Below are 12,194 nucleotides of genomic sequence, written 5' to 3' on the forward strand. Positions count from 1 at the left end.
CTTGGCTCTCCAAGACTTCCCCACACTCTATTTTTCTTCCCCTCTCAAGACCCAGACCCTTCCTCTTGCTGAATCTGTTCATCTTTCCAATTCCTCCACAGAGGTTCTCTCCCCTGCCTCCACCAGAATCTTCTTTCTCCTTTGTCTGGCTTTCTTTGCCTTCTGAGACATTCCATCTTTTGTAACAAGGATTCTGGACTAAGGATTCTTGTACCAACAAGGTATCTAATATTCTAGGGCGTCACCTCTGGTTTATTGCCATGGGAATTGGATACTTTCCAATGGGAGTATCTCCCTCTGAAAGCCAGAAGTGAGGTTTGTAGGGTAAGCAAAAGCCCCAGCGATTCTTTGTTCTGTGTTGTTCCATTTCTTTATCCATTACTTTGTTTCGAGTCCTAGCATGTTCTGCTATTAGCACTCTGAAAGGTGTCACCCAGTGCAGGAAGAAACCATTGACTGGGGAGAATAAGCTGTTGGGTGTGCATTTGCTTTCATTTTCTAAGATCTGCCACATTCTTAAAAGGAGCCCAATTTCCTTGCTGCATGTTCTTTCTCTCTAGTTTGATCATGGCAAAACCTGGGGCTGACACCTGGAAATCCCTTCCCTAAAGTTTGTTTGTGGCAGATCCTTTCTATTCTCTTAAGGGGTACTCTAGGCAGTAAATTAAAAGCACAGGCATCCAGGAAGATGAGTAGTTCAGTTCAGTAGCTTTGGGAAGTTACCAGTTCATCCATCTCCTGAGTCTTTAAGGACCCCAGGGACTCCCAGGGATAGGGGAACCTGATCCTATAGGTCCAAGGGACCAGTGCTTGGAACAACAGGCTGGTGGCCTGGGATGCCAGGCACTGGCAGGGATATCTGCCTTTTTCTTCTCTCTCGTCCTCAGAAATGGGTGGTGCTTCCAGATTCTGGCTGACAGTACACTGGACTGTCGGCTAAAAAATTGGGAAACGTTTCCCCTGCAGGAAAACTTATTTTCTACTGCAATACTGCCTAGCGATAATAACATCTGGAGAATGGACAACACTGCCCACAGATAGGACAGTCAAGCCCTAAGCCTAACTTACAATTAAACCTCTTTTGTAAGAAGGAAGGAAAGTGGCAAGAAATTCCTTACATACAGCTATCTATGGTCTCATATTCGGAGAAACCCATAAAGGGCTCTTGAAAATAATGCCACACCCAAGACAAACATCAGAAACTTCTTCCTCATGACTCTTCTTTGCAGAAAGAGGCAGGTATTTTAAATAACCCTTTTTTAAATACCCCCTCCCCACAAATGCTTGCTTAATCTCTATTAAAATCCATTGCAGCCAAATATAAAGCTCTTCTTCTAAATTACATTCTTTTTAGCCCTCAGAAAACAGGAAACTTGATAAAAGGTTTCCTTTTTTTCCTTTCCCAGAGAAAATAGGAAATGCCAATAGTTAATGTAAGGTAAAAGATAGGAAGCACAGTCCTCCAATGGATTCTCAAGTCTAACACCATCCTCCAGTCTGTAAAAAACAGGAAAAATAGTGCTGAAATTCGCTATGCCCAGATTTTTGTATAGTTCTCTATCAAGACAAGGACCTAAGAAGACTTTTCATTTGTGTTATATCCATGTCTCAATTTCCATTAGAAGGTACTTGTTCGCTAAAGGCATGAAAAAATGTACCACCATGCTGGTGAACTGTAATAAGCTAAGGGAAATCACTCAGGAGAAAGAAAAATCTGCCCCTGTTCCAGGGGAGGCTTAGGGAAGCCTTCAAAATTTCTAATGTAAGCCCAGATTGCCAGGAATGTCAGATTTTGCTGTGTACCCATTTTATCACCCAGTCTGCCCCCTGATATTCAGAGAAAGCTGCAAAAGCTCTCCATGGGCCCACAAACTATCACTAATGACTTTTAAAAACTGCCTTTTCTGTCTTTAACAATAAAAACAAGACTGAGAAGAACGTAAAGAGGAATAAAGCGATGATATAAGCAGAGGACCAGAGAACAGGCTCAGCTTATTGCAGTCACTGTTGATAGCATCCTGCCTCTTGAGGTCACCCAAATCATGGCTCCAAGTCTCAAAGGGCCTTGTTATAACTGTGGGTCAGAGGACCACTGGCAAAGAAGGTGCCAGAAACCTTGAGACAACCTCAAACTTGGGACCCACCAGGGCCTTGCCCCAGGTGCCACCAGTGTGGGCTATGGGCCCAGGGACTGCGCTGTCTCCTAAATCAGTGTGTGTGTGTGTGTGTGTGTGTGTGTGTGTGTGTGTGTGTGTGTGTGTGTGTGAGGTTTGCAGGAGAGCCCCTTAAACTCTGCTAGTAGAAAATGCGGAAGACTGAGGGCGCCTGAGGCCATGTATGGCTCTGCTGACTTCACATCTGGGTGACTTAAAGGAGCTCAAGAGCTCAACTAAAGATACTCAGTGGGACAGGTAAGATTATTAATTTTTAAATTAACATTGGAGCCACTCTGTCCTAAACTGCCACTCTGGGCCTGCCTTCACTTGGACTTGTCTAGTTGTGAGAGTTGATGGTAAAGCCAAAACCAAAATCTTCACTGTCCTTTCCTTTGTTGGCCCAGGGATACTCTAGTGTCCCATCATTTTCTCATTGTCCCTGAATACCCCTTCTAGGGAGATCTTTTTTACTCCCTGGGGGCAACCTTAAGACTAATAAACCCAGCTAGTGTTCACTCCCTTGTTAGATGGGGGTTTCCCAGAGAAGCTACTTAAGCAAATAAGCCTGTCTGTTTGAGATGAAAGCATCCTAGGGCTAGCTTAAGATCCTAGAGCTTTAATTTAATCTAATTCTAAATCTTAAAAACAAATTTTTGTATCTCTCTTCATCCTAACTCTCAATATGTAGCTTCTGTTGAATGGTAGGCACTTAAAAATAAAATTCCCACCCTACTCACTTAGTGCTGCCCCAAAAGTTTCAACATAATATCTTTATCTTAAAAAATGCCTGAGCAGCAGACCTTATTGGCTTCCTATTGCTACAAAGCATAGTCTTGCAATATGTTAACTTGGTAAACTAATATATTCCTAATATCATTGCTAACTGAATGGATTTGGAAAGTTGAAGAAAGGTTTAAGAAAGTGAATTTTGTAGTCATTACTGACTACAAGTCCTGAATGGATGTGGAAAGTTAGGCAGAATTTAAGAAAGTTAATTTTGTTTGTAGTCACTACTGCCTAAAAGAAGTTATAAAGAGTTTATAAAAATGAAATCTGTCTGTCCAAGTCAATGCTGTTCTCTGTTAAACTGCTCTTAAAGAAAAGTTATAAAAAGTTTTTCTTCCATATGTTCTACTCTTCTGTTGATATAGTAGATAAAAGGAGCATCAGAAACAAGGTTTTCACATTCACAGAGTCTCATTGTGAAAGCTATATCATTGTTCAATCATCATCAAGAAATAAATAAAAATAAATAATAGGGGGAACAAATGTTAAAATAAATTTAGTTTGAAATGCTAGTGGTAAATGAAAGTGAGGGGTAAGGGGTATGGTATGTATAATCTTTTTTTCCTCTGTTATCGTTTTATTTCTTTTTCTGTTGTCTTTTTATTTCTTTTTCTAAATCGATGCAAATGTTCTAAGAAATGATGAACATGCAACTGTGTGATGATATTAAGAATTACTGATTGTATATGTAGAATGGAATGATATCTTAATGTTCTGTTTGCTGTTAATTTTTTTAAATAAATAAATAAATAAATAAAGGATTAGGAAAAAAAGTTTTTCTTAACCATCTGAGTGTCCTGTTTAAAAGATAAAGATTTTTATATCATATCAGTATAATATCCTTGTTAATGTTTATGTTAACCTTATCCTTTATTTCAGAAGACAAGTCTTATCACTCTTAAAGGAAAACTGTTACAAAAGATTTGTTCACTCATCTTGTAAAGGTAAAGTGCTAAAATAGTTTAACATATTACCTAAAAATGTGCTTAAGGAGTATTACAATAATTAAAAGAGATTTTCTATCCATCTACTAACTAAATTTGCATGGATGTAATGCAAATCTCATATCTTTAGAAATATCTTTAGAAATTATTTCTATCATAATACAGATCTGTATAATGTTAAAAGTCACAAATCATGGAAACAATCAAATTTGCTTGTCAGTTACACTAATTTACTAAAAGACATCTCTAAAAGTGCAGGTGGTCAGCTGTAAGTCAGAACGTTATCTTCAATGAAAGGACTTTAAAAGAGAAGCAAGGCAAGTACAAAAATTGTATTCTACCTATTAGTATAACCCTGGTAAATGTGTAAGAGTAGAATAGGACACACCTGCTATAGTTTGCAGTTGATTACACCGATATAAAACAACTGTCAAAGGTTTTTTATTTCTGAAAGCAAATTCATTTAAAATGCTTATAAAAAATTAAAACTTAAACTGTAAGCTCTTACAGCAATCACATTTACTCCTAGGCTTTAACTGTTATTTCTAAATTCTGAGATGCTTTGCTTTTTGTATGAACTAGTAGTTTCCTAGAACTTTAGGTATTTGTGTAACACCCAAGACTTAAAGTTTCCAGCTCTGAAAGTCAGTTTTACTCCATACAATAACATGCAAATAATGATGATCTAGTTAGGACTAAGATAAATATAATACTGTCTATATTCTAAAACTTAAATTTCTGTGAGACTGAAAAAAAAACTGAGAGTATTTTATGCAAAATAAGTAAATAAATAAAAATATATATTTGCAAAGTCCCTTAAGCTAAAACAAAACAAAACATAAAACTATTAGACTTCCCTACCTGGGGGAATTCCTTCTTTTCTTTAAGCAATGAGGGCTTCCAATTTAGTAAGCCAAAGCCTTACCTCCAGGGACTTGAGCTCAGAAAGCAAAACTAATTTCTCTCACCTGAGCTCTAGAACTAGGAAAAGTGAAAAGGCTGTGTCTTCCTCAGTGTTGCCTGCTTACACAGTAGTGCAGAAAGAGTGAAGTTTCTCCCAATTACACACCACTAAGAGATACTTAATTTCTTAAATGCCATGCTCTTACTTACAAAAAAATAGTAGTAATTCATTGCCCTGGCCATCGGAAAAATAATACTAACATCTCTTGAGGGAATAACTGGGCCAACATGGCAGCTCAAGTCACAGCCCAATCAATCAAGCCCTTTCTTTTTTCTTTTTTTAAAAATTTATTTATTAATTAAAAAAATTAACAAATGAAATAAAAATTAACATAGATAATCAGTAATTCACAATATCATCACTTAGTTGCATATTCATCATTTCTTAGAACATTTGCATCCATTCAGAAAAAGAAATAAAAAGACAATAGAAAAAGAAATAAAACAAAAATAGAAAAAAAAATGATTATACCTACCATACCCCTTACCCCTCGCTTTCACTGATCACTAGCATTTCAAACTAAATTTATTTTAACATTTGTTTCCCCTATTATTTATTTTTATTCCATATATTCTACTCGTCTCTTGACAATGTAGGTGAAAGGAGCATCAGACACAAGGTTTTCACAATCACGCCGTCACATTGTGAAAGCTATATCATTATTCAATCATCTTCAAGAAACATGGCTACTGGAAGGAACACAGCTCTACATTTTCAGGCAGTTCCCTCCAGCCTCTCCCTTACATCTTGAATAACAAGGTGATATCTACTCAATGTGTAAAAATAACCTCCAGGATAACCTCTCGACTCTGTTTGGAATCTCTCAGCCATTGACACTTTGTCTCATTTCACTCTTCCCCTTTTTAGTGGAGAAGGTTTTCTCAATCCCTTGATGCTCAGTTTCAGCTCATTCTAGGGTTTTTCTCAATCCCTTGATGCTGAGTCTCAGCTCATTCTAGGATTTCTGTCCCACGTTGCCAGGAAGGTCCACACCCCTGGGAGTCATGTCTCACGTAGACAGGGGGAGGGTGGTGAGATTGCTAATCAAGCCCTTTCTAAGCCTCATTCCTATACCCCTTAACTTAGCACATGCACCCTCTTATTCCCCAGGTAAGCAGGAATGAGCCACCAAGCTAAGATTCACTCTTGGACCTGAAAGATGGTCATTTCCTTCCCTGTTCCCCAATCTCATTTGGCTAATGTGTCTCCTACGCCCATTCACTTCTATCCTACTTTTGCTATGAATTGGTCCTTGCATTTTTAAGCTTCTCGCCGAGTTTATTTCTTCCAGACTGGAAACCTTTCACACCAAACCAGTGCTAATATGAGGATTTTCAGCTGTTCCAACCACCTTTCCAGATTAAATGAGACAGCCAGAAAGTTCTACGCCCCATCAGGTAGGACCTACACCCCCTGACAAGCCAGAAACAGCTATAGAAGACAGGCCATTGTCCCTCAGAAGCCCTTAAGATTAAGGGGCAAGAACTCCTGAGGGGAATTTAAGGCAGGTTATAACTGGGTTTTCTAGTTTGCTAGCTGCTGGCATGCAATATAGCAGAAACAGAATGGCTTTTAAAAGGGGGAATTTAATTAGTTGCTAGTTTACAGTTCTAAGGCTGACCCCAATTAAAACAAGTCTATTGAAATGTCCAATCAAAGGCATCCAGGGAAAGATACCTTGGTTCAAGAAGGCTGATGAAGTTCAGGGTTTCTCTCTCAGGTGGAAGGGCACATGGTAAACACAGTCAGAGTTTCTCTCTCATTTGGAAAGGCACATGGTGAACGCAATCAGGGTTTCTCTCTAATATGAGAAGGGCACATGCATCAGTTACCTTTCTCTCCGGCTTCCTGTTTCATGAAGCTTTCTGGGAGGCGGTTTCCTTCTTCATCTCCAAAGGTCGCTTGCTGGTGGACTCTTTGCTTCTCGTGGCTGCATTGTTCTGCTCTCTCAGAATCTCCCAGTCTCCAAAATGTTTCTTTTATAGGATTCCAGCAAACCAATCAAGACCCACCCAAATGGGTGGAGACACATCTCCCCTATTCCAGTTTAACAACCACTCTTGATTGGGTTACATCTCCAGGGAGATGATCTAATTACAGATTCAAACATACAGTATTGAATAGGGATTATTCTGCCTTTATGAAATGGGATTTTGATTAAAATATGGCTTTTCTAGAGTCCATACATCCTTTCTAACCAGCACACAGGTAGAGAGGGAAGAGAAAAAACTGAAGGAGCCCTTAAGCAAGGACAGATAATCAAGGTTTTATGCATGTTACATTTACACACACACTATAATAACATACAATTACGTCTACCTCATAGTTCTGGCATGTCCCATGCCCTCTTCAAGGCAGACAATTCCAGATAATTACAGAAGAATCTAATAGAAATGTACCAGTCCAAGTCAATTTGCAACTCATTCCTTTTGCTCTGGTTAATGTTTGGGTGCTGATTATCTTTTTCTGCCCCATAATTTTCCACATTCCATTTGAATCCACACACATATTCATGCTTCTCTGTATAGCAGTTGACTTTTTTTTTTATAGCAGTTGACTTTTTACATTCAAGAAATATCAGTGATACTGTAGTTACTCAAAATTCTCTGCAAAATAAACTTAGAAGAGTCAAAATTCTTATTCTGAGTTAGAAGTGAAAAAACATATTGCTTTCTTTGTTTTCTATAACTGGTTTCGTGTTGCTTGCATGTTTTTTTTTCTTCTTCTTTTTTTAAAATCTGTTTCCTCTAGTAGAAGGAAAAAAACCTGTAATATATCCATTCATGTTAACTGGGATTCCTCAGTTTAAAACCATCTCTTGTAGGTACAAATACAATTAATTTGGAGTTGACATTTTGTCTCAGGTATTTTTGTACTGAGTTGATTCTCACTGCATGAATTGCTGGTTTGTTCTCTAGGCAAGCTGGTGTCTGCTGTGGATGACCATGGACACTGGCTCTGGTTATGAATTCTCTCCACTCTGAGGTCTTCTCCTGTGTTCTCCCCCATTAGTACTCATAGCATAGTGTTGCGGTAGAATTTTTCACCAAGGTAAAAAGATGGAACAGATGCTTCTTAAATAAGGTGCCAGGTTAAAATGCAGCTATTCAAGGCAGATGGAATGTTCAGTCAAATAAAGGTCAGAATTCTAAGAGGAGAGGATTTGGTGGGGGCACTTTTTTAAGATAATTTTTTGCTTTAAGCCTCAGTCTAATCTCCCAAATAGATGGGGTGGGGTATTGTCTGCTCCTCATCTCAGGCCTGGAAATCAGTTGGGGGCTTCCTTGGGATTGCAGGTAGAGCCTCCCGCTGGGCCCTGGTGGACTGTGCCTCGTCCATCTCGGAGAGTTAACGGGGTCTGTGTAAAGACAGAGGGAGGTGCTGGAGGTCTGTGTTTAGAAAATAAGCACATCTGCTCACAGCCAAGCAAAAAACATCTGTTTTCCATGAACAAAATGCAGATACATGAAAATGAGAGATGTCCCTGAACTGTTTTAGATTCTGCCCAAGAGAAGGGCAAAGAGCTCCCAACAGTGAGAGTCTGTTTACAGTGGACCACTGGACCTCCAAGCTGAGGGAGAAGTCTGGGTTATGCCACTGGAATTGAGAGGCCAGAAGGGAGGGGGGAATGCTGGGCCCCCATAAGTGCGTGAACCAAATTATTTGCCGGGCCCAGAGGGCATGACGTTGCACTGTAACTCTCATGCCATGTGGGACATGGTGCCATGCTGGACATTTGAGAGTCTCTGAGATTATTCTGGTGTCTCCAGTTACATTCAGGGAAGTGGAGTACCCCATCTCCCATGTTCTCAGATTCCTGCAGAACTGCCTTGGATGTTTCTATGATAATTTTCCCCTGGTGGTAATAGGTTACTGGGATACCCACATCCTTGTTGGCACTGTGTTTTCAGTTGGTTTTCTTTTTTTCTTTTTTTTTTTTAAATAAAAGCTATTCTAGTGGGTGTGAAATGGTATCTCTTTATGGTTTGGGTTTGCATTCCCCTAATCGCTAATGATGTTGAATATCTTTTCATGTGCTTATTGCCCATTTTTAAAATCATCTGCAAAATATTTATTCAACTCATTTGCTCATTTTAAAAATTGGGTTGTTGTCTTTTTGTTGTTGAATTGCAAAGGTTGTTTAAATTTTTGGATATTATAAGATATATGGTTTTCAAATATTTTCTCCCATTCTTTAGGTGGTATTTTTAGTTCTTTTAATTTTGATGAGGTCCCATTTATCCATTTTTTCTTCTGCTGCTTATGATTTAGGTATAAAGCCTAAGAATCTATGGCCTAATATATGTTCCTGAGGGTATTTCCCTGTTTTTCTTCTAAGAGTTCTTATAGTTTTAGATCTTATATTTGGGTCATTGATCTATTTTGAATAATTTTTGTATGTGGTGTGAAGTAGGTGTCCACTTTTTTTTTTTGCCTTTGGATATCCATTTTACCCAGGACAGTTTGTTGAAGAGACTATTCTTTCCTCATTGAGTGGACTTGGTAACCCTGTCAAAATTCAGTTGACAACAGATATGAACATGAGTCCATTGTTCAATATGTCTCTCCCTGTGTGGGTACTACCTCATTTTGATTATTGTAGCTTTGTAATATGTTTTGAAATTGAGAAGTGTGAGCTCTCCAACTTCATTTTTTTAAAAGATAGCTTTAACCATTTGGAGCCTCTAAATCTTCCATGTAAATTTGATGATTAGCTTTCCCATTTCTGCAAAGATGGCTATTTGAATTTTGATTGGAATTGACTTGAGTCTATAAATCACTGTAGGTAGAATTGACCTCTTAATATTTAGTTTTCTAGTCCATGAACATGGAATGTACTTCCATTTGTTTAGGCCTTGATTTCTTTGAGCAATGTAATATAGTTATCCATGTAAAATTCCTTTACATCCTTGGTTAAATTTATTCCTATATATTTGATTCTTTTTGTTGCTATTGTAAATGAAAATTTTTTTAAATTTCCTTTTTGGATTGTTCATTGCTGGTTAATGGAAATGTTACTGATTTTTTATTGTTGATAATGTCCCTGCCACTTTGCTGAATTCATTTATTAGCTCCATTTGTTTTCTTTAAGATTTTTCAGGACTTTCTCTACATAGGCTAATATCCACAAATAGGGATAGTTTTACTTCTCCCCTTCCAATTTGTCTTTTATTTATTTTTCATGCCTAGTTTTTCTGGCTAGCAAAACTTCCAAGATAATGTTAATATCAGTGGTGACGGTGGGCATCCTTGTCTCTTTCCTGATCTTTGGGGGAAAGCTTTCAGCCTTTCACCACTGAATATGATGTTAACTGTGGGTTTTTCATAATGCCCTTTATCATGTTGAGTTTGTTTTCTTATATTTCTAGTTTTCTGAGTGGTTTTATCAAGAAAGGGTGCTGAATTTTGTCAAAGGCCCTTTCTGCATCAATTGAGATGAACATGCATTTTTTTCTTTTCCTTCATTTTATTAACATGGTGTATTATGTTGATTGATTTCTTATGTTGAACCACTTTGGCTTTCTGGGATAAATTCCACTTAGGTATGGTATATAATTCTTTTAATCTGCTGTTGGATTAGATTTCTAGTATTTTTTTTTTTTTGAGGATTTCTGCATCTATATTCATAAGTGATATTGGTCTGTAATTTTCTTTTCTTGTGATATCTTTGTCTGGCTTTGGTATTAGGATAATAGGATTAATGCTGTCCTCATAGAATGAATTAGGAAGGGTACCTACTTCTTCAATTTTCTGAAAAAGTTTTGAGAAGAAATAATTTTAATTTTTCATTGAATGTTTGTCAAAATTAACCAATGAAGCTATCTGGCACTGGACTTTTCTTTGTTGGAGGTTTTTGGTTACTCATTCAATCTCTTTGTTTTTAATTGGTTGGTTAAGTTCTTCTACTTCTTCATGAGTCAGTTTAGATAATTTATGTGTGTTTCTAGGAATTTGTCCATTTCATCTAGGCTGTCTAATTTATTGGCCTACAATTGTTCATAGAATCCCTTATAATCTTTTTTGTTTCTGTAATGTCAGTAGTAATGTTCCCCCTTTTATTTCTGATTTCTGTTATTTGAAATTTCTTTTTTCTTTGTCAGTCTAGCTAAAAGTTTAGATTTTATTGATATTTTTAAAGAACCAACTTTTGGTTTTGTTGATTCTCTCAAGTGTTTTTCTCTTCTATTTCTATTTCATTTATCCCCACATTAATCTTTATTAATTCTTTCCTTTTGCTCTCTTCAGGTTCAGTTTATTCTTTGTCTAGTTCCCTCTGATGTGAGTTTAGGTTATTGATTTGAGATCTTTCTTCTTTTATGGTAAGCATTTATGGATGCACATTTCCCTCTGAATTCTGCCTTTGCTTTATCGAATAATTTTTGAATGTTGTGTTTTCATTTTCATTTGTCTCAAGAAATTTCCTAATATCCTCTAATTTCTTCTTTGATTCATTGGTGTTTAAGCATGCATTGTTTAATTTCCAGATAGTTGTAGATTTTTTTCCCTCTTTCTTTCTTTTATCCATTTTTACCTCCTAATACCAGACCTGTTCTCTACTTCATTCTTCTCTCTGGCAGAACTTTTGCTGTAAGTTATGGCTTGTTCTTTTTCCTGCTTCCTTTCTTGACATAATCTTAATGCCACAAAAGATGCAGAGAAGCAAATGTAATTTAGCAAAATCAAAAAAACTATTTTGAGACATAACCTTAGGACTCTTTCTTCAGAAAATGCTCTCTTTGTTCTGCTAATATCAGTGGAATTTTGTGGGCTAGATTTTGCTTGTGGTAGGGATACCAGCTTCAAAGTCTCCTCTTACGAACAAAGCACCTTAAATCATGGTTTTCTCCTATATAACACTATCACTTTCTCTCTGTATATAGATCCTTTTTTTCCCCTCTGTTTCTTCTCTTTTGTACTTAATACTCATAAAGTACTTTTCCAGTCTGGTTAGAGAAGAATTATAATAATAACCTTTGTTTAGTGTTTTACTCTTTCTTATATGTTGTTTGTATAAGCTGAGATCAATCATTGGATCCAAAAGAACGGATAAGTTGAAGAATAATTATATTAAGCTCTGTTAAAAGAGGCATGTGGGAAATAAAATCCTGGATTTTCTTTAGGCAAAACAAACAAAAAAAGAGATACATGAATATTCAGTTGGAATGATTTCTAATAAATTCATTTTTTTTGTCTTAATGAGTAGCAGAGTGATTTTCTCTCTCTCTCTCTCTTTTTTTGGTAGTCCTGAGAAGTAGAGGTATATTTTCAGTAAAGATTCAAATTGTGTGATTTGATTTTTTTATTAGGCTGCTGGATGTAATGTCTGTATATGCATTTTCATTA

This window comes from Tamandua tetradactyla, chromosome 20 (assembly GCF_023851605.1).
Source record: "Tamandua tetradactyla isolate mTamTet1 chromosome 20, mTamTet1.pri, whole genome shotgun sequence".
Taxonomy (NCBI): Eukaryota; Metazoa; Chordata; class Mammalia; order Pilosa; family Myrmecophagidae; genus Tamandua; species Tamandua tetradactyla.